Below are 26,008 nucleotides of genomic sequence, written 5' to 3'. Positions count from 1 at the left end.
TTGACTGGTAGAATTTCGAGGTAGGTTGTAGTGAGTTTGATGTGCTCTATGACTGTTGGGAGTTCTTCTTTGCTGATGAGGAAACATGTATCCCCTGTGCTCTTTTTCGGTGGCATGTATTATTGAGAAACATGCTTCTGCCTGATAATAACCTGGATTATTGGCTCAAATAAAGCAAAACGTGCTGCAGATAAGGGTATTTTCTATCTGTTCAATCCTCTCTGTTATATTTACTGGCCAAGATGTAAGCAGAGCCTAAGCTAATGCAGAACCTCAGTGTTTTCGAGCAGCAGGGTATTTGTATTAAGTTGTATATCAATATGCTTTTTCTTATATTAAACTGATTAAAAGTGTACTACTACTAGCTATACTACATAGATGCATCTAACCTGAATCAAGGGGAGAAGTTTGGCCTGCACAGAAAAAAAGGTCTAAGAGAGTATAAATGCACTTTGGGAAACTAGTACAATATAGAATTTTCTTTCACCTCATGTTATTTTACAATACAATTTTTCTAGCAGTACATTAGGTCATTTTCTTATGAAAGTAATAAAAGCTGAAACTATTACACTTACAGTTAAAACATGCAATGGGATATGAGGTAGAAAATGACTTTTAAATTATGTCAACGGCAAATTCTAGCTAAAATTAACTATGATGCCATTTTCAAATACATTTCCCATCTCATTGATTTTGATTTGTAGATGAATTGCTTTCAAGCTCCAGATGTCTGTATGCTAATGATTTCATTTACAACGCATGCCCGAGGCAGTGCAAAACCTTTAATTTTGTTTAACTATTAATACAACCATTTGTACATAGATCGCTGGTTTCAATCCAGTTGAATAGTGACTAGTCCATGCATATAGGGATCAATAACTTTAATCTAGTTTATTTGTGAGGCTGGATTTGTGTGAGTCACATGAATTGAAGGGATATGTAAGACTCTCACAATAACCTAGCTTGATTTACAGTCACATGTGTATGCCTCACTATTCCAGAAAATAGATGTTCTTGCAAGCTGAATGATCATGATTATTTTAGCTATGGAATCAGAACTAAATTGTTAGAACATACACTTTTGCTGATTGATGGAAGGCCAGTGGCGGTTCCACTGCTAAGGCGAAGGTGCATTGCCCCACTGCTCAAAAGGAAAAATAAAATGAAAATAATTTATCGTTATTATCATTTTGTTTTCCCTATTGCAGTCAATGGTGGGGCGGGGCTGGCCAGAGCAGAGTGACGTGCCCCCCCTAAGTGCGCTTGAACTGTTTGGCCGGCCCTCTTGGGACGGCCAAACAGTTCATGCACACTTTGCATGTTCCTACCAGGCTGCATTACACAGCCTAGTCAGGAACATGCGCAGGCTCATTGATCCACGGTGCTCAGACCAATTACAACGCTGCATTGCAGCGATGTGATTGCCTCAGGGAAGCCTGTCTGCCCGGGTGCTTCCTGTTGCCGCCTGCCGGGACAGGAAGATGAAGAGGACGGAGGAGAGGTGGTGGCCGGCCGTTAAAGGTAAGTCCTATTTTTGTTTACATTCCTCCCCATTCCCCCCACCCCACCACCCCTATCCGGAGCAGCCGCTACTGCGGAAGGCAACAAATGAAATTAAGCGTTATATTCAGCTGCCATACATTTTAATCTCAAGGTATATTCAAACAAGTTCAGCAGAGTGTGAAAGTACTATCTGCAGCACTGGGTGTTGATACAACGCATATATTCTTGGCAGTTGGAAAAAATGAGGCCCCAATCAGAGCCGGTCCTAATGTGAATTAATTCATGGACTTTTCAGGTTGTGGAAATTTGAAATGTTAATTTTAGGTTCTGTGTTTAGAACATTGGGTGCAGGAGCCACCTTGGCAACCACTGCCTAGGTGGAATGAGAATTTTGGGCAGTTGCTGGTTGTTGTTTGCTCTGCTGATCGTATGCATACTACTTATGCAATAAACCCTGAAGAATCTATTTACAAGTCCAGTGATAATAGGTGACTTTTCACTTAAGATAACTGGGACCGGCAGAGCAGGTAATTTCCCCATTGGAGCCTGATTTTGCCAATGGCTGTGAGTTGGTGCATCGCGGAGGCTGTTTTGGTGGGCATTGCTGAGGCAAGGTATCAGATGCGAGCAGATGATGTGTTATGTGTGGAGAGCCTGAACCCGTTCGGGTTCTTTTTTTTTTACTGTTTCATCTTAAGCCGTGGAGGCGTTAAGTTACCGATGCAATGCGCAGCTGGTGAGCCGTTGCACGGAGTTCTCAGTTGCACGGAAATAGTCACCTTGCCACGCGAATTCAATGGTGCAAGGCTGTGATATTCCTACATGGTTGCTTAGCAATCCTGAAACAAGGGATGTCATATGCAACATGTTGCAGGCAAGCTCTGTCATGGAGCTTCCTCCTGTCTATGAGCTATTTGGAAGCCATAGAGGGGGAGTTCTATACTCAGAAGAAAAAGTTGGCATTGTTGTGCCTTTCTTTGGGCATGGAAGGCAGGGAGATCTTAAAGCATTTACCGGTAGCTGTAGTTATGTGTGAGGGGTATGTTGTTGATGATTATGCTTCTGCTTCAAAATGTTGGTTTCTTGTTTTAAAAAGAAGCCCATCATCACCATGGAGAGGCAAACATTTTGTATGAGAAAGCTACTTGTGAGAAAGACAGTGGAAAACTTCATGAGTGATCTCAGGGTTTAAGCCTCTACATACAATTCCAAGGCATTCGAAGAGGAGATATTGAGAGAACAACTGGTGAAAAAAACTAGCAGTAAAAAGCTGCAGGAAAAATTATTGACTGCAGAGAACCTAACTTTGGATAAGTCATTGGAAATAGCAATAGGTACAGAGTCTACAGCTAGGTACATGGACTAGCTGGCTCTAGAGACACATGTCCATGCGGTAGCTCCTGACGTTGGAGTGATGAAAGTGGAGAAGAATATGGTCTCTAAACAGAAATCCAACTTTAAGTGTAATAGATGTGGTAGCAAAAACCATTTAGGAAATGCTTCTTCGTGTCCAGCTGTGGACAAGATGTGTGCAAAGTGTAAGAAAAGGGGACACTTTGCTAGGGTTTGTAAATCTAAAGCAGAAAGTGGCACTCCAAATTCCAAACGTGTCCTATCTCTGAAGTATGCATCAGATGGTAGTTCTGAATCAGATAATGAGGAGCGAAATGTGGTCATAAGGATTTCCAATGCAACTGGAATTGAGCTAAATGAGGTACTTAAATTACACACCAAGGGTGTCAAAAGACCAGTTTGTCAAATTGGTATGTCAGGCATTTTTATTTCCTTGATAGCAGATTCGGGGTAATTTTTTACCCTCATAGTTCCTGAGGAGTGGCACAAATTTGACAAGGTCACCTTGAGGAAGTCACAAGTTAAACCCATTGCTTATGGGGGTTAGCCAGTGAAGGGGCTGGGTGAATTTCACAGTGTATTGAACTTTAATGGCCCTAGCACCCCTGACATTGTTTATGTTGCAAAGGATGGGTCAAATATATTTGCGTGGTTAGAACAGAGAAGTTTAGGCATCCTTCTGCATCCGAACAGTCCTGATCAAGTGTTACTTAAGAATGAATGCAACTCTGTATGGGCAGTTCAGGTAGGACGTTGGGAAACATCTTTTCTTAAGGTGTTAAGCGAAAATTTGGGGAAGATCAAAGGGTTTTCCCACCGTGTAATTTTATAGTAACGGGTCAAGCCAGTAGTCCACAAATTTAGACGAGTACCTTTTGCTATAAGGAAGGAGATGGAGCAGGAATTAGAATGCTTGTGCCAACAAATTATAATTGAGCCTATAGAAATCTCCGACTGGTGGTCTCCTGTGGTTCTAGCCAGGAAGGCCAATGACACTCTCAAAATGTGCATTGACTTAAGAGATCTTAAAAAAAGGATTTGGGTGGATATACATCCTTTGCCCAATATCACTGACATGTTAAGTTCACTTAAGGATGCAAAACATTTTTCGACCTTGGATATGTCATCTGCTAAACATCAGATCTCTTTGCATAAGGAGAGTCATCATTTGACCTTCTTGTGCGTATTGATTTAAGAGGATGCCTTTTGGATTGGTGTCAGCCTCAGCCCAATTTCAGAGGGTAGTAGAGGCCATGTTTGTTGGGGCTCTGCATGTGAAGTGTTTACAGTAGGACATCTTAGTGTATGGGAAAAACATAGAGTCTAATGACAGAATGTTAGCTAAAGTATTGTCCATTTTGACAGTAGGGGTGTCACGGTGAAGGTGGACAAATGTAGATTTGCCATGGACACGGTAGACTATGTGTATTACAAGTCGTGAGCTCGATGTGTGGAACCAAAGGAGGGTCTGGTTAGGGCCATCAAGGAAATTCCAGTCCAACAGAACAAGGATCAGTTGCGCTCTTTCTTTTGGATGTTGGAATTTTATGCATGTTTCATTTCAAATTGCATTGGGAAGATTTTTGGGGGGATTTTTTTATTTTACAGAGTTTTATATAGTGTGAACTTGACCCGAATTGGGTATTAGAGTGCTTTACATAACACCAGTTTCATTACATGAGGACACATTCATTTTTGTTAGATACGGGGAGATTAAGTGATTTGCCCAGAATCACAGGATGGTCAGCATCATTGCCGAGACTCAAACCCAGTTCCTCAGATTTGAGGTGGATCGCCCTAGACGTTAGGCCAACTCAAGAGCGCTGATGATGAAGAATCAGCAATTTGCATGGTCTGCAGAGCATGAAGGGGAGTTTCAAGAAGTCAAATGTGATCTAGGGAGCACTATTCCCTTCCAACCTTTTGACACCAATGATCCATCTATAGTGATAACTTATGCCATTTAGCAAGGGTTTGGTGCTGAGCTATTACAGAAAAGGGAAGACAGGGAGATAGTTGTAGCTTTTGTTTATAGGGCATTGAGAGGGGCGGATTCAACATACTCAGTTATCGAGTGAGAGGCTTTGTCCCGCTGGTGGGGAGTGCATCATTTCAGGAACTACTTGTGACATGCTGAAATTTCTCATTTGCATGGACCACAAGCCATTGGTAAATATGTGTACCACCAAGGGAGGCCACCCCTCGTATAGCCAAATGGAATAATAGGATGATGCAGTACCAGTTCAGTTTAAAATATATTTCTAGTGCAAAAAATGTTTTTGCGGATTGTTTATTCAGATTGTCACTCAAACGTGAGCTACAGGTATGGCGTACAAGGAGGATTACATGGTGGCATCGCTGGAAGCAGGTGGTTTGGGTGCACTTCAGAATAAGAATGGAAAGAAGCTGTGTTGGGAGATGAGGTGATGAAAGAGGTGGCGGGTATTTTGGGTAAAAGATGGATGCCCAAAGATTCCAGTTCAAGTGTGAATTTGTTTAAGCATGTATTCCCTGAATTGAGCATATTGGATGGTGTGATGAGAAAGACATATTTGTTGGTGGTTCCCTTGAAGATGCAGGGTAAGATTTTGGTGTTGGCTCATGAGGGACATGTAGGGATGAGAGTCATGAAGAGGAGGATCACTGAGTTGTTCTGGTGGCCAGGAATGTGTGGGACATTATGTCAGTGATTGTGTGGAATGTGCACTGATTGACAGTGTAGCGCCCTTAGGACTACCGAGGTGCATGCGAAGCATCTCTGTCTGCTGCTTAACACAAGGTCGGTAGGAAGACATGCTCTGCACATCTATGATCTATTGGTCAGGGATAATCCTCTTTGTCTACTCCTGACCGAAACTTGGTTGGGAGAGGCGTCCAATCCGGATATCTTCACTGCGATCCCTCCAACCTATAACATTTTTCGCCAAGACAGAGCTAAGGGCAGGGGGGGCGGAGTCGCTGTGGTGGTGAAGAAGAACATTTCTTGCTCAGTTCTTCCCGTGAACTCCATTGAGGGCTCTGAATCCCTTGCTTTCACGCTTAGACTGTCTCCAGGCCAAGCGCTTAAGGGTCTGTTGGTCTACAGGCCTCCTGGTCCGGTGGGCTCCTTTTGGGAGGACCTACAGACAGCCATTTCGGAGCTGGCGCTGTCTGCACAGCATTGTTTGCTGGTAGGCGATTTCAATTTTCATCTTGATGTCACGGACGACCTGGATGGGGCTAAATTGCTGGATATCACATCTCCGCTTGGCCTGGCACCGTTTGTGTCGGGGCCTACACACGAGAAAGGGCACACCCTTGATCAAGTGTTCTCCTCTGTCCCAATTGTTGACATTGAAACGCGGCCTGTGCTCTGGTCGGATCATAGGCTGATTGGGTTTTCTGTGTTGGAGAATGGGCGGTCTGACACCTGCGCCCCCACGGTGCCCAGATCGGCCTCGAGAGCGTTACACAGAGTGACGCCTGCTATGTTGGAGCAGGCGCTCACGGAACATCCTTGTCCTCTCTCGGGGGATCCGGAAAGAGACACGGAGGCCCTGCAGCGATGGCTGACTGAGAGGTTAGATGATCTTGCCCCCAGGGCTACCCCCCGGTCCACGGCAAAACGGCAATCTGCGCCATGTTTTACAGAGGCGCTACGCATGGCTCGCAGCCAATGTAAGGTCGCTGAGCGGGCCTGGCGCCTTCAATACGATGGGGAGGCCAAACTCGTCTATAGGTCGGCGGTGAAGGCCTATCACCGTGATATTCTTGGTGCCAAGCGGGAATACCTTGCCAGGAGGATTGAGGCGTCGGCGAACTCCTGTAAGGAGATCTTCACGATTGTGAAGGAGTTCACGTCTCCCACTTCTTATTCACCTCCGCCTGTATCACCTGATGCGTGGGCGCGTGATCTTGCCACCTTTTTCACCGACAAGATTAAGGCCATTCAGGCCTCCTTCTCGGAGAGCACGGTGGAGGGTTGCTGTGATCTCGGGGCAGGACTTGGAACATCGGCCATTCCTATGGCTATCCTGGAGGACTTTCCACCTGTCTCCAGTGACATGTCCCGGACTCTGTTAGCCAGTCTTAAATCTGGCTCCCCACTTGACCCCTGCCCCGCCAAATTTTTGACTGGGATGGCGGCAGTGGTGAATCCCCTGGTCAACCCGATCCTCAATGCCTCCTTGAGGGAGGGGAGTGTCCCACGCACCTGGAAAAGGGCGATGGTGATCCCCCTCCTGAAAAAGCCTGGTCTTGATGCCGAGGTCTTGGCCAATTATAGGCCAATTTCACTTCTCCCGGCTCTGGCCAAGATCACTGAGAAACATGTTCATGGCGTCTTGTCGAACTTCCTAGAGTCCAACAATCTGCTCCATCCATCCCAATCCGGTTTCCGTCCGAATTTCAGTACGGAAACAGCGTTGGTGGAGGTCTCTGAGATCATCAGGGAGACCTTGGATGGGGGTGGCAAGGCCATGCTAGTCATGTTGGACCTGTCGGCGGCTTTCGACACCGTCCCCCATGAGGCGCTTCTCGCCAGGCTCTACGACATCGGCCTAAGGGGGACGGTGCTCAGATGGTTTACATCTTTTCTGGAGGGCCGCCGCCAGACGGTCTGGGTTTCCCAGAGCTCCGCCGAGATGCCGCCATTGGGAGTTGGGGTTCCACAGGGTTCTGTGTTGAGCCCGACATTATTCAACATCTTTATGTCCCACCTGGCGGCTGCGGTTGAGGCCTACGGAGCCCAGATCGTGTCCTACGCCGATGACACGCAACTCCTCTTCACATGTGAAAAAGATCAGACATTTGATGGGGAGAGAATTCGGGACTGCCTGGACAGGGTCTTCAGCTGGTTCCAGCGGAATAGTCTGAAGGCCAACTCCAGCAAGTCGGAGGTTTTATTCTTCGGCTGTGCCTTCGATCCCGAGTGGCGGCAGTGGTGGCCGGCCGCCATGTGTCCTCCGGCACAATCCTCCTTGGTTGCCAAGAACTTGGGTGTTAAGCTCGATAACAAACTCTCTCTCAGAGCGCACGTCCTTGGCCTGTCCGGCACCTGTTTCGGCATCCTCAGAATGCTCCGCAAGTTTCTTCCTTTATTGTCCGCGGAGCACAGACGGATTACGGTGCAGGCGCTTATCGGATCTAGGCTAGACTATGCCAATGCCCTTTTCTTAGGCCTTCCGGATTACTTGGCTCAGTGTTTGCAGGTGGCACAGAACTCTGCAGCCCGGGCAATCTTTGGTCTGCATAGACGAGCACGGGCCTCTGGGTTGCTGCAGACGCTCCATTGGCTGCCGATCCGGAAGCGGATTGTTTTCAAATCCCTGACGCTGGTGCACAAGGCTTTGTTTGGCTCAGGCGCAGGATATCTGAAGAAAAGATTAGCTTTCTATCGCCCTGCTCGCTCACTGCGTTCGGAATCCCTTTTCACTGCTATGGTTCCACGCGTGAGGAAGGCCCGCATTGGGGGGCGCTCTTTCAGCCTCAAGGCCTCCCAGCTGTGGAACTCGCTTCCACTGGTACTCCGTAGCACTCCCAACTTGCTTCAATTCAGGAAGAATTTGAAGACTTGGCTTTTTAATCATTCTGTTTAGGTGGGCTTTTTTTTCCCTTCTCTTTTGGGTTCTGTTTTACTTGTTATGTTGATTATACACTGTAGTTGCCTGTGGAAAGCGCCGGGACACTCTTTTAGAGTAGCCGAGCGCTATAAAAATGCACTTTAACATAACATAACATAACATAACATTGACAAGTCTCAAGCGACTTTAACCAGCCATGCTGAAGCAATTCCTGTTCCAGACAAACCTTGATTTAAGATGTGTTTGGCAATCATAGAACCCATGTATGTTCTGAACGAACTGAATAGGTATGGGTTTGTACTGGTGGATTATGGCATACAGTGGCCAGAGGTACAGTTTGTGAGGTCAGCTAACATGAAGAGGTGTTGGAATTTCTGAAAACCTTGTTCTTCTGGGAGGGCACTCCTATTGAGCTTGTCACAGACAATAGGGTGCAATGTGTATACAAAGAGGTTAAGAGGTTCATGTCTCGTTGTGGTATAAAGCACATAACCTCTCTTTACCCATGCTCATAGTAATGCTTTAGTGGAATGCTGCAACAGGGCCATCAAGGAGTACAGTCAAATATCAGTGGCCAATGGGTTGAATTGGGAGAGAGAGCTAATGGATTTTTTGTGGGCTTCGCATGTCACTCCTTGTGCTACCACCAATGCCTCACCTTTTGTTCTGCTGAAGGCAAGGATGACGGCTACCAAACTGGTCAGACCTTGCATGAATGATTTCAAGGTGTCACATATTAAACTAGAGCAGGTCAAAGACAGTTGTATGAAGGCGCAGGAGAAGTATGCTAGCACAGAATTGAAGAAGGGAAGACTGCAATCTGTTTTTGACAAAGGTGAATGTGGAAAAGTAAAACTACCAGGGATTGTGGTGAAGGGTCATTCCAAGTTCTCCCAGCCCATGGAGATTGAGGTAGTTAAGGACAGGGTGTTTAAGCGAAGCGATTGGAAATGGTGAAACAAGGAGACATTGTCCAAGCAAAAAGGAGAATGTAGTGAGGGGAATTAACAGTCCAAAAAAGATTCTGGATTAGGAAGGTCTGTGAGACTGAGGAAGTTGGGTTTCAAGCAACAGCCACAATCCTTGTTGGTTGTCAACCAGCACAAATGTCTAAATTAACCTGGGCTTAACCCTCTGGTAGCATGGCACAAAAGCAGCCAGGCTTAATTTAGAGACAATGTATAAAGTGTTTGTGCAGCACACAAACAGTAACACATTGAAAACACAACACAAGAAAAATCCCACACCAGTTTAGGAAAGTAGAATTAAATGTGAGCAATTATTTGCCAACAAAATGACAAAAATCCAACCAGTGGAACTGGAGATATGCAATTTTAAAGATTTCAGGTAAGTATTGCACCCAAAAGCACAAAGTGCCACTAGTGGTTATCTGGTTGTGAGAGACCGGGTGAAAGTCACAAGTTCAGGCCGACTGTGATGGAGTGTGGGCGGGATACAGGGACCTGGTTAGTCCAGCTGAAAAAGTTACCTTCTAAAGTCAATCACAACGAGTTCCATTCATGGTTGAAAAGCCATGAGGAGCAAGGAGAGCACCACGGATGGTTGCCACTGTAGCATGAAGAGCAGGCCAGGCATCACGGATGGTCATTCCTTTAGCGCGACGATCGAATTGGTGGTTGGTGCAGGCAGCAAGATCTTGGCATGAGCAGGTCCATTTGCGGTTCCAAAGAGCCTAAAATGTCGGGATTTCTCCTTTTCTTCAAGAAGTAGTTCAACTAATGCCACACCAAGGGTCCAAGCCCTGGGAGGCACCTCTTAGGGATCAGGAATTCACTCCAGGAGAGCACAGCAAGGCTCAGGCAGGTCCAGTTGCATGTCCATGTAGGCCCCGTTGCAGCTGGTCAGTTCAGCAGTTGCAGAGAGGCTCCTGGAGCTTGTTGTTTCCCTGTTACTCAGAACAAGGAAACAACAATCACTTCAGCCTGGGATGAAGGGTGCAGGTCCAGTCTTCCTGCTCAGACAGCAGGGCAGGCCTCCAGCAGCATGGTAGTACTCTGGCAGCAGGGAAATAATTCTTCTGTAGTATCCACAGTTCCAGGGTGCACTGAAGAGTGGGTGTGAGGGTCTCACTTTTAACCTGTTGTTCCCTTTAAAGTGGAAGAATATTCTTGAGTTTGCCCTAGTCCCAGTCTATCTGGGGGCACAATAGGCTAGTGTGAAGCCCTTTGTGTGTGAGTTCAGTCAGTGCCTTTGAAATGCAAGCATGGTAGGTGACAACTCCGTTCCCCCATCATGCCAGGTTAGCCCATCCTGCCAATACCCAGCCCCTCTATTGTAATACTGTCTGGGATGAATACACAAAGCCTAACAGCCAATTACACCTACTCGTGTGATCTAGGAAACAGGCTCCAGGCACCAAATGACTAGGACAAGAAAATGCCAACGGTCTAAAAGTGTCATCTTCAGAATTGTGACTTAAAATCCGACTTTCTACCTGCTCCCAAGAAAAAAGTTATCACTTATTAAAAGTAATTTTGTCCAATATTATCCCATGGGAGGGGCAGGCATTGCAATATTGAAAATGTAATTCGAGAGTTTTTCACGATCAGGACATGTAAAACTTAAAAGTGCATGTACACCTTTTTAAAACCAACACACCCTGTCCTATGGGGAGTTTAGGGCCTACCCTATGGTTGATTTATATGTATTAATAACGAAAGTTTAGGCCTAGCAAAAGGTTTATTTTTCAAAGTCAAATTTTCAGTTTAAAACGGTGCACAAATGTTGCTGTGGCAAGCCTGAGCCAGGTTTTAAAGGGCTACTTAAGCAGGTGTCTCAATATGTGCTGCAGGCCCACTAGCAGCATTTAATTTACATGCAATGGATCTATTATATACCAATGTACTAGAGACTTAATTGTAAATTGAATATGCCAATTGGGTGAAAGCCAATTGTTCTATGTTTAAGGGAGAGAGCACAAGCATTTTAGCACTGGTTATCAGTGGTAAAATGCCCAGAGTCCCATGGCCAGCAAAAACAAATTCAGCAGACAGGAAAAGTGAAGGCAAAATGTTTCTGGGTGACCCTGCAGAAGAGCCCGGTCCAACAGTGATCCTGCCGAACATCATTTAAATTGGTGATGTTTGCAGTGGAAAGAAGCATTGGCAAAGACAATAGATAGGATGTTGACTATCAGTCTTTTGGTTTTGGCAATTCTTGTTTTGTTCTGTCAAGGTTTGTGCAACACCTTATTTTTGGCCACCATAAATCTAAAAAAAATAGTTAGCTACGGCCAGAAATATTTTTGTTTTATGATGAACAGTTTCAAACGGACAACATTTGGTATACTGTGAAATAGCAGCAGTCAGATCAACAAAGATGACTCCAAAGGGATTCACAGCACCATTAGCAGAAGACAAGCCCTGCTAAAGCTGGAATGTGGTCTGGCTCTTTTTTTTTTGTTTAAAGTTTTATTGGCAGTGGAAAAAATTTCACAGAGAAAAAAACCAGAAAATAAGTATACAATATCTACAGTAAATACATAGTCATTAAACGAACACAGAGAAAATCAGGAAAACAAGAAATACTGCTGGAAAAATGAACATAATCATAACCAGTTCGTGATGGGTAGCCATATTTTTTGGCCTAACATCTTCCTTCTCAGACCTTTAAATTTGTATACAGCATTTTCCAGCTGAAAAATATTCAACAATTTTGATTGCCATTGATAAAACACAGGCGGTTCAACATCCAACCAACGAGAGGTTATACAATTGCGATAAGAGGACATTGCAATGAATATAAACCCTTCTTAAGCAATTGTTCTGTTGGTGATTTGATCAGTTTGTATTCCAAGTATAACAAGTTCAGGCGTTAGAACAATAACTACATCCAAAATGGTACTTAAAAAGCCTTGTACTTGGGTTAGAAGTAAAGTCAGTTTAGCAAAAATAAAAAAACATATGACACAAATCAGCCGCATTGTGATCACAGAGGCTACAGTTCAAACATTTCTGTGCTTTCCATTTTGATAATTTAGATGGTGTATAGTACAAATCAAAAGTAGACATATAATGTTGGCTTTTGAATGAATCCTTGAGAATGACTTTACTGCAAACTTCAAGAGATCTAACTATGTCTACAGTGTCTAAGCCAAAAGTTATTTGCCATTTTTTTGCGTAAATGTCTAGATTATCTTCTATCTTCTCCAAACATTTTTGATATATTATACCAATCTTATTTCCCTGCCAACAGCATTCCAATAACTCTATTTTGCTCATAGATTCTGATATAATTAAGTTCTTCGTAATTAAGAAACTACGGATCTGTAAATATTTTTAAAAATCAGCTCTATCAAGGTCAAATTCGTTTTGTAGTTGAAAATAGGAAGCAAATTGCCCATCATGGTACAATAAACCAAATTAATTTATTTTTAAGTTAAACCATCTATGCATAACAAGGTCATTAAAGATCTCGGGTAACATAGGGTTCTGTAGAAAGGGGGTATAGTAATTAAATTATGGCAGAAGATGAAGCCTTCTGTTGATTTGCCTCCAGGTCTGAAATGCGATAATCATGATTTTAAATTTCGTTTTTTTGTGATCGCTGGGTTCTATTAACCTGAACAGCCATTGCCGAACTTCAGCTCCAAGCAGCATTTCGTAAATTGATGGAATCAAGGCCTTGTCTAAACTATAATCTGAGAACATTAGAATACCCATTTGCTTTAACATGACTGCCCAGTAGTATAGACGAAAACTAGGAACTCCTAGACTGCCCCTTAGTTTTGGCAGAATGCACCATTTAAGGGCTCTTCTGGCTCTCCGATACCCCCATAGGAACCTGGAAATGCTTCGATCCAATTTGTTAAAAAAGAAAGAAGAAAAGAGAAGAGGAATGGTACAAAATAAATAAAGGAATTTTGGTAATATGATCATTTTAATTATATCAGTACGACCAGATAAAGATAAATGCAAATTGTTTAGCCGTTCCAGAGTCCTATTGGTAGACATTAATAGAGGATCTGTATTAAGCCCTACTATGTCATCAACCGTTGGAGAGATTATCACACCAAGGTACAAAGCGGTAGCTGCAAGAGCTATTCTATCGGGTCTGCCAGTGGAGGAATGAATTATCTGAGTTTTAGAAATGTTAAGCTCATAGCCTGACAGCTCACCGAATTCTTGGGCAAGTTCTATAATTTTATGCATAGATAAGCCTACATCAGGAGTAACAACTGTGACGTCATTAGCGTACGCGAGGACTTTATGATCGATCTGATGTATGCTCACCAGGGGAATTCCTATTTCTTTTGTAATCTTATTTAAGTATGGTTCAATGTATAGGGCGAACAGCAGGGGGGAGCAGGGACAGCCCTGCCTTGTTCCCCTAGTGATTGCAAATGAACAAGATGTTTCAGTCGCTATGCGTATTGCTGCCTTCGGATCATGATATAACGCCTGGATGGCCAGGATATACTCACTGGGAAACCCTTTCCATGTTAGGACAGACCATAGGAACCCCCAGTCGACTCTGTCAACCGCTTTTTCCGCGTCCAACAGAATAGCGCCGACTGGGGATCCCGTAGCCTGAGCCCAATCAAATAGGTTAATAATACGCCTAACATGATCAGTAGTATCTCTTTTTTTAATAAATCTGTGTTGAGTCTTAGAGACCAACATGGGCATTATGTTAAATAATCTGTTTACTAATATTTTAGAATTTTTTTGCTGTCCGCCGTAATGAGAGAAATAGGCCGATACGACCCTAGCTCGCTAGGATCCTTTCCCTTTTTTTTAAACACTACGATTGTAGCTAGAGACCATGAGGCGGGTGGATGCCCCTGGAATGCTTGATCAAAGATCTTAAGTAGCTCGGGTTTTAAAATATTCCTAAAAGTTCGATAGAATTCGAGGGGGATTTGGTCTGGCCCCATGGCTTTCCCAGATGCCAAGCTAAGAATAGCTAACTCAATCTCCTCCCATGTAATTGGGGAGCCAAGGAACGTCGCATACTCCTCGGACATCGGCACATTCTCAATTCCCCTCAAATAATCGGATGGGGTTCTATCTGTATCGGCCTCGATCTCTGGTTTATTATATAGTGCTTTGTAAAAGTCACTAAAAGCATTCAAAATCCCTTCCTTAGATTCTTGGGGTACTCAGCTAAGTCAGTGACTTTAACTATCTCATTTTGCATGGCATGACAAAAAGCTGTTGTCTGTGCTCAACATAAAAGAGCTGGTAGAAAGTGTCCTGCTATCAAACGAGACTCTAAAAATAAAGGTAACACCAAACCAATAAAATAAGACAAAAACACTGGCATTGAAGAGAACTACCATGTGTGTGGATGTGCTCTTTGTGAAAGAGCAAAATGTAGTTACTCAAAATGAAGTTATCCAATGGGTCAAGTGGGCTGACCGCCTGTCCCAGGCTGAATGCTGTAATGGGTGGAAACAAAATGTCGATGACACAGCACCAGACCGATGGTTGTTTTTCTTTTTAAATCAAACGGCCTTGGCTAATGCCAGACCTAAAAACAGACACTCAGGGAGGAGAGACTAAATGTGCTCTTTCTTTCTGCCATTTGTATGCACTGTCAGAAATTGAATTTCCTGCTCTCCTATTGCACCCCATTAGGTGCTTCTGCTTTTGAACTATAATTCTGCATCTGCAGGCCACTCAGGATAAGAACATGTGGAAGGATCCTAGGACTCTAGTTTTCGAAAAGGTTTGTGATTGGCAGGCTTCTCTTAGTGTCGGCAATGTCTGGCCCAAATATTGCATCCTTACACCTGGGTAATTGCTTGTATTTGAGCTCAAATGATTATTTGCATGGTTGTATTTTGGCCCTTTCATATCCTGCATATTAGCCTGACCCATACATTTGGTGATATATTTTCTGTTTGGAGAAATGTGGAATTGTCCTCTTGTAGATCTGTTGGCTTTGAACTTGCATTCTGGCATTTCTTTTGAAGTCCGGGTAAGAACAAGTTATGGGATACCCTTAAGTCACACCTTCCTTAATTCCTATGGGTATCTAATTGCCTCATATGTCTAGAGTTGGTAGGGTTCCTTGGATGGTGCCTGGACACTGACCCTAAAACTACAGCCACCCCCCAATGGGACATTGAGTGGATATTGACAAATAAGTCTTAGCATGTATCTAGTTTTGCCTCTTTCCTATACCATGCAAAAAAGCCTACCATCACATGAGTCATACCCTCCATTCCGTTTAAAGGAAATGTGGGAACATGCTGAATAGTATGTGTTAGAAACTGGGTAACTGATTGACTGATTTGTGAGTCCTGGTCAAGCAGCAACCACAATCCTAGTCAGGGTAAGGCACAAGCAAACCCCAACTTAACCTATACTCATCCACCTGATAACTTGGCAAAGAGCAGTCAGGCTTGACTTATAAGCAATGTGTAAAGTATTTATGCAACACTTCAAACAGTAAAACAGTGAAATCACACACAAAAAGATCCCCCAGCAAGTTAGGCAAATATAGACAAATTTAATAAATAAAAGAAGACCAAAATGACAACATTCGAATCAGTAGAACCAGAGTTATGAATTTTGAAAGAATACATTGCAATATAGCACCTAAAATCAAAAAAGATTAAACCACACCTAACTGGTTCAAAGTCAACAGTTCAGGCTGACAGCAATGGAGTGCAGGTCGGATACAGTCCCAGATCAGTCCTGCTGAATGTTTACCTTCTCAAACTTTGTGCCAAGAGTCCTGTTTGCGCTCGAGAGGGTCACGATGAGCAAGAAGAGCATCGTGGGCGGCAGGGGGCATGGTGTGAACAGCAGGCCGGACATCACAGACAGGTGGGCTGGAGCTTGGCGATAGCGGTCCCCCACAAGCTGTCAGTGCTGCTGTACAAAGAAACGAGCTGGCACCGTGTCTCGCTGGATTTAGGTGCGAGGCTTCAGAGCAAGAAGGCCCGCTTGCAATTGTAAAGAGCCCAAAAGCTTGTTTTTAGGAGCTCATGAGCCACACCAAGGGTCCAAGACCTGAGAGGCACCACTTTGGGGGTCGGAAACTCACTGAGGATGGGTCCAGGAGCTGTTGGTGAACCTTTTATATCCCTGATGCTCTGATCAAGAGGCCAACAGACTAGCCCTTTGAAACACTCTGGGGTCCTGGGTTCAAGATGAATTTGCAGGTCCAGTTCTTCTTCCCAAGTCAGGACGGCAGCAGGTCAGCAGAGCAGGGCAGCAATTCCTTTAGAGCAGCAGTACAACAGAGTGTCCACAGGCCCAGAAAACTTGGTGTCTGAGGCCCTTCTTGTATACACAGTTATGCATTTGAAGCAGGGAGAAGCTTCAAATGGAATGCCTTTGAAGTGTACAGATGCCATGCCTTCCTGGTCCTGGCTCAAGGCTCACTACAGGCGGGGTATACAGACATGTGTGTGGAGACAGGACACAGCATATTCAGGTGTAAGTGAGCCTGAGCCCAGCTTCTCCTTCCACCCTGTCAGTGATGGCCTATTCAGTCACACCTAAGCTTCCGTTGTGTGTCTGTCTAGGAGGAATACACAAAGCCCCACTGTCACGCATACCCAATCATGTGACCCAGAGACAGCCTGCAGGCACCAAATGGATAAGGCAAGAAAATACTACCTTTCTAAAAGTGAAATATCAAAAGACTACCTAAGCTGATAATTATTTAGTGACCTACATTTTTTCATAAAGATCAAGCAATTTAATTATCTTAACCGTATTTCTGATTTAGACTTTTTGGGTACTTTGAACCATTAAAAATACATACTATACATATCCTTTAGACAACATTTTCAAGATATTCACAGTATTTACAGCCCATCTGTTTGTATGAAAAAACAAAAATTACAGAGTACATGAAGGCAGAACAATGTATCAAACTAAATATGTGAAACAAAAATTAAATACATGAAACAAAAGTTAATTTGCAATTTACTAGTCTTTTAGTTTGAAATTGCTGGATTTTCCTATTTCTCTTTTAAGGGGCACAACCTAGTTGATTAAGAGACCCAACCCCTTCATTTTCTCACACAACTTTCTTAAAGTGGCATTTTCAGAATTGCAATTTAAAATCCGACTTCGAAAGTTAGGATTTTAAATTAGGATTCCAGACACACCAAAATGACCCAAATATCTCCTCTCATTTGGAAATTATACTTATACAATATAATAAGGCAACACCAATGTTATCCTATGAGAGAGATAGGTATTACAGTAGTGAAAAATGAATGTAGGAGTTTTTCACTACTAGGAAATGTAAAACCTAAAAGTGCATGTCCAACTTTTTAATACACTTCACCCTGCATTTTGGGCCTGGCAATATGTTTACTTTGCCAGGACGCAAAGGCAGTTCAAAACTGCACACAAAGGGTCTGCAATGGCAGGCCTGAGACATGTTTAAGTGGATACTTAAGTGGGTGGCACAATTGGTGCTGCAGGCCCACTAGTAGCATTTTAATTTTCAGGCTCTGGCACATGTGGTACCACTTTACTAGGGACTACCAAGTAAATTAAATATGCCAATTGGGTGAAGGCCAATTCTACAATGATTCAAGGTGGGAGCACACGCACTTTAGCACTGGTTAGCAGTGGTGGAGTGTGCAGAGTTCTTAAGCCAACAAAACTAATTCAGAAAAAAGGAGGAGGAGGAAGGCAAAAAGTTTGAGGGTGGCCCTGCAAAGAGAGCCTGATCCAACAGTACATTTTTTTGCCACTATCCAAAAATTCTTCTACTTTCTGATACATAATTATGAGGAAGTTGTGATTTTTATAGCCATAAGTAAACATTTGCTGGATATTGTGGGTAAAGATATGTGATGGAACCCACAAAAGCAGCACATATAGAAGTGGCAAATCGCCATTATTTAATGATTGTTTATGTGCAGAAAGGGACACCTTCTCCACATAAACAGTCATTAATGGTATTTAGCTCTTTCTATGTGAGAGGCTTGTTAAAGCTTAGTGACGCGGCCGCCGGTCACTCAGATCATCACCGAGGGTCCAGTCTGCTACTGGATTGAGATGGGGTGCCCCCGCCTACCTGAAAGCTGGCCTGCGAGTATTGAGGGGGTCACCGATCGTTATCGGTTTGAGCCGTCACCAGATACACTGCGGCCATCCTGCGCTGGGTGCGGCAGGAAGAAGCCTTTCCTTCACCCTTGTGTCTGAGCTTGCGGCCTAGTTGACTCACCCAGAGGGACCCTGGATGGTGCGTGAACCTCCTGGGGGGGTCTGCGGGCCTCTGAACCTTGGGTTCAGGGCTGGAGCTTCTGTAGTGATGTGAGGTGGGAGAGCTGGCCGAGCCTGCTACAAAGCTGTTGTTGCAGTGTTCCTGTGGTTCGTGTTGCGACCAGTTGATTAGGAAGGTGGGGCGCATAACTTCCTCACCCGGCTCCATTTCTGGCCCTACTGTCTCGATCCGGTGCCCTGAGAGATTTTTGGAGGGGCCTTTAACTTTAGACACTTTTGCCCCCCTGGCCCCGATTCCAGAGCTTTGCACCTTTGAGGTGGCGTGGGCTGTGGGGGGAGGCCTGAGATGCACACTTAGCTGCCTTCCCTGCAAGAGTGACTTGAGAAGTGCGACGGACACTCTGGAGGGTACGCGATCATACTGCTCAGCGGAAGAGACTTTAAATCTCCTGAGCCCACCTAAACTCTGGAGCGATTCAACCTGCCCCCTTCCTAGAGGAGACCTGTACAATCAGGGGGTCCTGTCGATCCAGTCGAAGTTTCTAGCTACTAGAGTTCCCACCTACCATGGCTAGAATAACACTCTGCAGGGCAAATCTACCAATTTCTCACACAGAACACATTTTCTGAGCTCTGTGTAAGGGGTGAACACTGCGAATAGACATATCCACTAAAAGTGATCGCCTACTACTAAAAATTCCTGAGGGACTGTCCAGTTGGCCGAATATCTCCTGGTCCTTGAGTTTGACTGCCGGGAGGTGGTGTGACCCTCTCTTGCTCTTGAACACTGTGGGATAGAGCCAGATGGACCAAGGGAGGTCTACAATTCCACTGGTGGCTTGTCCCTGCTGATGGAGACACGGTTTGCCTTGAGCGAGGCTTGATTTGTGCAGACCTGTCGAGATATTTGTGCTGGAGACCACCTACCTCTTTTGTCCTTCCTTGCTTCATCCCTGGGGCCCCCCTGTTGATTGCGCCTTGAACCGGGGATGCCATTCCCAGCAGACTGTTGCACGCTCCACGTCCCCTGCCTTGTTCGTTGGGCAACATTTATCCAGGACACCACAGTGGAGCTGTTGTCAAAACTATACCCTCTATTGACGGCTCCAGCGGCCTTCGCCTACCTGCGCATTAGAGCGTGGGTGACCTGGGCCCTATATTTTGGCTTAGAGGTACGCCTATAGCCCTCCCCTCATCCCTTATGGTCCTCTACTGGGGTGAATTGATTTAGCCTGAACCGCAGCTGACTCTGACGGATTCTTGGCTGCTCTCTTCATTACACTGAAGCAATTCCTCACTCCGAGCCATTGAGGCACTGGCAAGACCGAATTTTAAACTATGCCCCCTAAAAACAAAAATAATAAGCACCAGGAGCCCTCTCTGAATAGAGACAGTCTGTTGACCTCTCGTTGGTCAAAAGCTAATTCCCAGTCACAGTCTGCATCTGTCTCCCTGGAGCTGGTGACGGAAAGGGACCAAGCTGATCCACCAATTACACAGGCCTGTATGACCTCTTTTCTACAAGAAATTAAGGCTGAAATAGGGTCACTTAGACAGGACATCCGGAAGGATGTCCTGGAACTTGGTGGACATGTGGAGGATCTTGAGCTCAACATGGACACCAGGGCAGAAGACCACGTAAACCTATGGCAACGAATGGCGGAATTGGAAGATCAAAATATTAGCCTTCAGCTCAAGCAGGAGGACCTGGAGAACCAAAGTCAGCGTAACAATCTATGCATTGGATGGGTTCCTCATGGGATGGAGGGCAAAGACATCATGGCCTTCACGGCGGAACTCCTCCAGGCAATTAACGAGAATGAAGAAGCATCCCCACCTGTCCTGGACAGAGCACATTGTGTTTCTGGTACAGACCGCCCAGACTTCATCCTGGACAGTCTCACACTGGTCCACTTCTTCGCCAAAAAAGAGGCCATCATGAAAAAGATTCAGGGAGCCAAGACCCTCTCCTATAATGGCTATTCGATTCAAATCTTCCAAGACATAGTCCCTGCCACTTTACGGAAGCGAAAAAACTTTAAACCAGTCACAGACAAGTTTTGTGAACTCAATATCAAATACCAGTGGGGCCACCCATTTGCGCTGATCTTCAAATGGGAGGGCAAGAGACACCCCCTCTGCTCATTGACTGAAGTGAAACAGCTCCTTTATCTCCAACTGGACCCTGACAATGGGGGCCCTCCCTCCCCACATGGGCGTTCTGGAAAAACTTTCCAACTTGAGTGGTCCACTGTCCAACCGCCTAAGCACAGGAGACGCCTCCAGGAACATGACTCCTCCCAGGCTTAGCAGGACATCATTAACCACAGTAGTGATTCTTCTCCGCAGGCTCATCCCTCTGAGCACAAGGACTGATCCAAACGGGGAAGGCTCAGATCTTCAAGCTTTTCAAACTACACATTACTCTCTAGAGTCTGCATATGGTAGTGAGAACTTCACTACCTGCAATATGCCTACTCATCTTAATATACTGGGGAATGGTGGACTCCCCAAAACTGTTACATGGCTATGGTTAACATTAACTTGAGCTTTTTGACCTCACCTTGGCCCATTTTGGCGCCGGCTCACCCACCTTCCTGAGGTTTTCCTGTGACGGGTGATGTTTGAGTATCTCTTTACAGGAGGTCCACGGCATCGGAGACCTGAAGAACTACCTGCACCTTTCACCCCCCCTACTTTTACAATGTCCCCTTGTAGAGTGACTTTGTCAGAATGGCCCGATCTTCGGACAATGAGCTGTTCCTGGTAGACATTGTTTTTGTTTGGCCCAAGTTTCCACCCACTGTTGGGTACATTATCCCTCCTTTCCTCACCCCTTCCTGTCATTATCCCTTGGATGCATTTCTTGTGGGGGAGACTTGGTCAGGTGCTCCTAGCCTGGTGAGTTTGGACATCGTTGGGGAACACCCTGTTGATCCATCTGCAGCACACACATTATTTTCCACCTCATTGTCTCTGGGGTCCTCTGGTTGGGGGGATGAGCTCCCACTGCTACCTCTGAAGGGTTCCGCGCAAGGGACGCCATACTGGGCCAATAATGACTAATCTCTTTAAGCTTTTTCTCACTCAATGTTAAGGGTATTAACTCCCCTAATAAAGGGGCCAGATCTGGTGGTATCTTCTACTCCACCAGATTCCTCCAGGATACCCACCTTCTCTCTACCGACACTCGCCTCATGACACACCCTAAGTATGCAACGCAATATTGGGCCTGTTCTTCTACTAAAACTGCTGGAGTAGCCATATTACTTAAGGCTGGTCTGGCTGGGAGGGCCTCTAAGGTGTTGAGGGACGCTGATGGCTACTACCTTAAGACCCACATACAATGGGGCATGAAACCACTGATTCTCTTAAATATTTATGCTCCTAACCAGGCCCAGGATGTATTCCTCCGCTCACACCTAAGTGAGTTGCCAAATTCATCTAAAGAAGCGGCATTCTTGGTGGTGACTTTAACCTGGTCTGGCACCCTGCCTGGGACCGTAGTCCATAGGCATACCAGGGTACTGGTGCCATGTTTGCAGCTTTTAAAAACACCATTATAGACTTAGGGCACTTTGATGCTTGGAGATACTTGCACCCTGACTCCAAAGATTTTTCATTTTTCTCCCACACACATCATTCATACTCTCAAATTGACTATTATTTTCTTTATCTCCCCTTTCTTCAATCACTAGTCAATGCAGAGATATCAGACATCTCAATATCTGATCATGCCCATTTCTAGATAACACTTCAGACTATCAATCCTCAGAGAACCACTCAACCTCGGTGGAGACTACCCCCAGGTTCTCCATGATCCAGTTGATCCAGCAGATATTAGGAAAGAGATGGAGGCCTTTTTTTTAATCACAAACTATACCTGCAGCACTTCAGAAGCTGTTAGGTGGGATGCTTTTAAGGCTACTATCTGGGGAGTTATATCCACCATAGCGATAGCCCGATCTCGGGTAACCTGCCTTTTAGAGTCGTCTCTTACTCCCGACATTAAAGCCCTAGAGTGAAAGGATCACCAACAACCCTCCCCTCATAACAAGCAGCAATTAACTGCGCTGCAAAGCCAGTTACGGTTACCCAGTACTCACAAAGCACAACACATTTTGCTTGCTCTCAAACAAAAGTTTTACACAGACGGAGACAAAGTTGAGTCATGTCTAGCACAGCGCTTGAGGTCCTAAACCGCGCATGCTCATATTTCCAAACTTCTCCGAACAGACGGCACTTGGGACACATCGGAACTTGACGAGAGCTTAACTCTTTCAAATTTTTACGGAGATCTATACGCGGACGCACACTGTCCTCTAGAGGAAGTCTCAGCCTATCTTCATTCCTGACCCTGGGACCCTATTAGTCCCCAACATATGAACCTCTTTGAGGAACCAATCTCTCAAGAGGAAATAGCAAAGCCCTGCAACAGCTTCCAATAGGGAAAACTCCTGGTCCTGATGGTCTTCCTGTAGCCTTTTACAGCAACTTCAATCCGCAGTTCTGAGACCATCCTATTCACCTTTTTAATTACTTCAAAGACATCACTGGCCTTACTCCAACTATGTCAGAAGCTGACAAAGTGCTTGTCCCCAAGCCAGGGAAAGGATTTTGCTTTTAAATTTCATACCATCACCCTCCTAAATACTGACGCGAAGATCTACAGAAATATCCTCGTGAATCGCTTGGAATCCTATTTGCCAGGTAATGTAGATCCAGATCACGTAGGATTTATCCAACATCACCAGGGTGCGAACAACTTCCGCTGCATAGCCAATTTCATCGAAAAAGTCCATTATAGAGCTATACCTGCTTGCCTGGTGTCACCAGATGCTGCGAAAGCCTTTGACAGGGTGGACTGGTACTTTCTTAGGGAGGTCTTGAGAGGAATAAGTATAGGCCTTGTCATGATTTCCAGGCTGATGGCCTCATACACGCATCCGACCACACGCATTCGTATTAATGGCTGTCTTAACCCCCCATTTCCATTTACCATCGCACAAGGGAGGGGTGCCCATTGTCTCCACTCTTATTTGCCCTGGTGGTGAAAACAATGGCAATCGCATGCCGTCGTTCGCCCGCTTTCTCAGGCATTTTTCTTGGAGGACGAAAACACAAGATCTCTTTGTTCGCGGATGAACTCCTCCTCTGCGTAACTACTCCATCCTCATCCATTCCAGCACTAGCCATCCTCCTGTGCTCTTTTGAGGGCGCCTCCGGCTTAAAGATCAACCTAGTTAAGTCTCATGCCCAGAATCTCACCCTACCGACCTCGGATTTACAAGATCTACAAAATCTGATTCCTTTACAATGATCTGAAAAGACGATACAATATTTAGGCCTGGAATTGACCCCTTTGTTGTCTTCCTGGAGTCAAGCCAAACTGGCCAACTGAGAGATGCGCCATACAGGAGAAGCAAAAAATAACAGGTGATGGACAGAATGCAGAACAATGTCATACATTTACCCCAGTACAGAGATCTGGGCCTAAATCCATCGTTTTTTTGCTCACCATGCCATTCCAGTTTGAACCCAGCCATATCCAAATCAGTCTTGACCCTGTGCCCCATGGGAACAGTCCAGCCCGAACTGCCAAACCAGTTCCTCCCTGGACTGGAAACAAGCATCCAAGGACCTGTTTCGGGCTTTAAGCCCTCATCAGCCTGGATAGCTTGATTCCAGTGGCATGGAGAGCACGGGACTCACGTCTGAGCATACCCGTCTCACTCGGGGTGACAAATGCAAAAAATAACAGGTGTTGGACAGAATGCAGAACAATGTCATACATTCACCCCAGTACAGAGATCTGGGCCTAAATCCATTGTTTTTTTGCTCACCATGCCATTCCAGTTTGAACCCAGCCATATGCAAATCAGTCTTGACCCTGTGCCCCATGGGAACAGTCCAGCCCGAACTGCCAAGCCGGGTCCTCCCTGGACTGGAAACAAGCATCCAAGGACTGGTTTCGGGCTATCAGCCCTCATCAGCCTGGATAGCTTGATTCCAGTGGCATGGAGAGCACGAGACTCACGTCTGAGCATACCCGTCTCACTCGGGGTAACAAATGCAAAAAATAACAGGTGATGGACAGAATGCAGAACATTGTCATACATTCACCCCAGTACAGAGATCTGGGCCTAAATCCATCGTTTTTTTACTCACCATGCCATCCCAGTTTGAACCCAGCCATATGCAAATCAGTCTTGACCCTGTGCCCCATGGGAACAGTCCAGCCCGAACTGCCCTCCCTGGACTGGAAACAAGCATCCAAGGAACGGTTTCGAGCTTTCAGCCCTCATCAGCCTGGATAGCTTGATTCCAGTGGCATGGAGAGCACGGGACTCCCGTCTGAGCATACCCGTCTCACTCGGGGTGACAAATGCAAAAAATAACAGGTGATGGACAGAATGCAGAACAATGTCATACATTCACCCCAGTACAGAGATATGGGCCTAAACCAATTGTTTTGCATATGGCCATGTCTGAACCGGGGTGGTGTGGAGTGCAAAAAAACGATGGATTTAGGCCCAGATCTCTGTGCTGGGGTGAATGTATGACAAGGTCTGCATTCTGTCCATCAACTGTGGTTTTTGCAATTGTCACCCCGAGTGGGATGGGTATGGTCAGACGTGAGTCCCATGTTCTCCACACCACTGGATTCAAGCAAGCCAGGCTGAAGACGGCTGGAATGCCAGAAACCGGTCCTCGGAAGCTTATTCACGGTCCAGGGAAGGCATGGCTTGGCAGTTTGGGCTGGACTGTTCCCATGAGGCACAGGGTCAGACTGATTTGCATATGGCCATGTCTGAACTGGGGTGGTGTGGAGTGCAAAAAAAGATGGATTTAGGCCCAGATCTCTGTACTGGGGTGAATGTATGACATTGTTCTGCATTCTGTCTATCAATGTGGTTTTTGCAATTGTCACCCCGAGTGGGATGGTTATGCTCAGACGTGAGTCCCATGTTCTCCACACCACTGGATTCAAGCAAGCCAGGCTGAAGACGGCTGGAATGCCAGAAACCGGTCCTCGGAAGCTTGTTTACGGTCCAGGGAAGACATTGCTTGGCAGTTCGGGCTGGACTGTTCCCATGAGGCACAGTGTCAGACTGATTTGCATATGGCCTTGTCTGAACTGGGGTGGTGTGGAGTGCAAAAAAATGATGGATTTAGGCCCAGATCTCTGTACTGGGGTGAATGTATGACATTGTTCTTCATTCTGTCCATCAACTGTGGTTTTTGCAATTGTCATACAGGAGGACATTCAAAGATGACGTAATCTTCCCTTTCATGGTTAGGACGCATTAAGACTGTCAAAATGTCATTCCTTCCAAAGGTGCTATATCTATTCCAAACCCTTCCTACCCCAATTCCACAAAATGGCATTCTGTCCCTCCAACGTGATTTGACCAACTTTATCTGGGG

The sequence above is a fragment of the Lissotriton vulgaris genome, chromosome 9, assembly GCF_964263255.1.
Source record: "Lissotriton vulgaris chromosome 9, aLisVul1.2, whole genome shotgun sequence".
NCBI lineage: Eukaryota > Metazoa > Chordata > Amphibia > Caudata > Salamandridae > Lissotriton > Lissotriton vulgaris.
The sequence above is the reverse complement of the archived record's forward strand: the minus strand, read 5'-3'. Positions refer to the sequence as shown.